Here is a 3412-nt window from a genome sequence, read left to right as displayed (position 1 = left end):
AATCGTCTTTATTTTACCAATAAACAATCATTGCTATCCCATCTAATACAGCAATTTAAGTACAAAAATATCCACACCCCTCGAAAAAATTAACTGACTTAAGAAAAAAAATCCCTGACATTTCCATGTTTTTCCAAGCACATAAAAAATTCCCTGACAATTCCCGGTTTTCCAGGTAAAGTAGACACCCTGGGCTTCTGTACAACAACAATTTTTAAAAAACTGACTCTGGCAGTAGAAGAATAATTTTTTAGAGATCTCGTCGACTGAAAAATAAGTCACCTCCACGCGAATGTACACATACACAAGTAATAAAATGACTCGCTTCCGTAGACCCTACAATGTACAAAATATTTCAAGTAAAAATAGAATAACTGGCAAGAATACGGTTTCGATCGACGTTATGTCGAATTATTTACAGATTTCGGTATGTTACAAAATGACACACGAGTATGGTCGAAAAAAAAAACTTACCGCTAGTTTGGTATAGATAAAATTGTCTGGAATTCATGTTCATATTGAAGAAGAAACTGACGCAAGGAAATAAACAGGAACAATTACTTGTTTGGAAGCACAAATTAGGGATAAATTTAAGGAATAGTATGCTTATTTCCTTCCGTCGGTTCGCCTTAAATACGTAATTAAAATTCTTAAAAAATAAAATTACCAAAATTTTTCGTTTCTGAAGATCTACCGCGCATGCGCATTAAATTTAAGATGATTTCCCTGAAAAAAGTTAGCAATCAATAGGCTATTTACGGGGTCGTACTTAAATTGTTTTCAAAATTTCCTGATTTTTTTCCTCGTCTAATTTTTCATTCTCCTTGATCATTAATATTCAAATACCAGCATTTTTAATCTTCCAATACTTTTAAATTGAAATCTTTTATAAACGGAATAAAACAGTATTTCAGATACAAATTTAAAATTTAAAATTAATTGCTTTATTTAAATAAAAAAATATTAAATTCATACAAAAAAAAAAGAATTTAAAAAATAAAAAGACGAATTTTTCACAAATAAAGATTTTTCACACCAGAAAGAAATAAAAGTTTATTTAAATTGTTAAACTTTCAAGCCAAAAGGCTTTTCTTTGCAAATTTTCTCTACAAAAATTTAATTTTCAAAGACGAACTATTTCCCACGAAACTGATACATTTTTACTCAACAAAAATGAAATTTCAAAGCAAGAAAATTATTTATTTTCTTTTTATCAAAAAAGGAGAATTTTCAACTAAAAAATAATAAATAAATTTTAAAGAAATGGAAATTACATTTTAAGATAAAAAATTCATTTTAAACAAAAAAAAGCATTTCCACCAAACAGTTACATTTTTAACCAGACATGTACCTTCAATTAAAAAAAAAAAAACATTGCATAGATTAACTCACACCCAAGAAGTCGTATATTCAATTAGAAAAAGTTAAATTTTCAACAAAATAGTTCCACTTTCAAGCAAAGAGATGAATTTTCAACTGCAAATATAAATCTTCAAGAAAAAATGTTTTTTCACGATCAAAATATGAATTTTTAAACAAAAAATAAGTTTCTACGAAAAAAAATTGAATTTTCCACTCAAAAAGACGAATTTTTAACCAAGTACGATAAATTTTTAATTAAATTGTTGAATTCTCTACTAAAAAGTTGCATTTTTATCCAAAAAAGTGAAATTTCTTTTAAAAAAAGATAAATTTTTATTAACAAAAAACAAATAGTTGAATCTACATTATAAAAAGATTCCAGTTCATTTTTCAAGATCAAAATATAAATTTTTTTAATAAAAAATAAGTTTCTACGAAAAAAATACAATTTTAAATGCAAAAAGTTGGCTTTTTCAATAAAATGATTAATTTTTAACCAAATAGTTGAATTCTCTGCCAAATAGTTTCTTTTTTATCCAAGAAAGATGAAATTTGTACTGAAACACATAATTTTTAAATAAAAAGCGACAAATTTATTTTTTTTAACTAAATTTTCTACGAAATTATTAAATTTTCAAAAAAACAGAAGAATTTACAATTGAATAGTTGCATTTTTATCCAAGAAACATGACAATTCTCTTAAAATAATTGAATTAATAATTTAAAAAAAATTCCAATTGTGAATTTTCATCCAGAAAAGATTTTAATTCTCTTTCCAATGCCAAAATATTAAATTCGAACAACAAAACTTCTCTACGATAGATAAATTTTCAAAAAACTGCAGATTTTTCAACCAAAAAGTATGGCTTTTTAACAAGATTGTCAAATTTTCAACCAAATAGTTGCATTTTTATCCAAAAAAAATCTAATAAAACTTATCAATTTTTTAATCAAAAAGACAAATTTTCAAAAAAAAGTTAAATTTTCATCCGAAAAGATTTGAATTGAATTTTCAAGAGAAAACTCAAAATTATAAACAAAAGGTAAATTTTCAATGTAAATAATTAAATTTTAAAACAAAAAAGTTTCATTTCTATCCAAGAAAAATGCAATATTTCTACTAAAAAATGTGAACTTTTAAATCAAAAAGACAATTTTTCAGAAAAATTGTATTCATCCAAAAAAGACTGCAGTTGATTTACCAGCAACAAAATATCAATTTTAAACAAATGGGTAAGTTCTGCAAAAAGATTTGAATTTTAACCCAAAAAGACGAATAATTAACAAAACAGTTAAATTCACAACCAAAAAGGATTTTTTAAAAAGAAAATGGTTAAATTTACAACCAAATAATAAAAGTTATAATTAAAAAGATAATATTCAGAAAAAATTTTTTGCGAATTTAGATATCGTAATTTTAGTACAGCCCCTAATATGAATACGCAGATTTTGTGCGCCCATGCGCAGTAGATCAATTACTTGAATTTACTACGCACGCTCAATACAACTCTTATTTGGTTTCTAAAACACCAAATTTCTTGTGCAAGTGTCTTTTCGTATTAAAAATACATCTAAACGCATGCGCAGTAAATTTTTATAAAAAATGCATGCGCAATAGATCTTTCATTTTCAAAGTGAGTATTAAATTTTATGTAGAGAGTAAATATGTCAAAACGAAAATTAAATGCGATAACATATTCCATGTATTTTTTATCAACAAAGATTTATTGCACATATGGGATCTTATAATGCAAAAATCATATGTGCGCATGCGCAATTGATCGTTTCTTTCAAAAAGATGGCGAGTAAATAATGTTAAAACGCAAAATTTATTGCTCATGCGTGACAGATAATTCCATAAAATTCATTCGCAATATTTTATTTAAAAAAATATATATACACATATATATTCAATATAGACAGTATGTCTTTGTAAATTATTGGCCGTGCGCAATAGATCATACCGTTAAAATAATTCACAAATTTCCTGAACAGGAGTAGTTTTTTATATCAAAATTCAAATGTAAAAGCATGCACGATATTTTCTTTT

The sequence above is a fragment of the Belonocnema kinseyi genome, chromosome 1 (assembly GCF_010883055.1).
Source record: "Belonocnema kinseyi isolate 2016_QV_RU_SX_M_011 chromosome 1, B_treatae_v1, whole genome shotgun sequence".
NCBI classification, from domain to species: domain Eukaryota; kingdom Metazoa; phylum Arthropoda; class Insecta; order Hymenoptera; family Cynipidae; genus Belonocnema; species Belonocnema kinseyi.
This window is presented reverse-complemented; position numbering follows the sequence as displayed.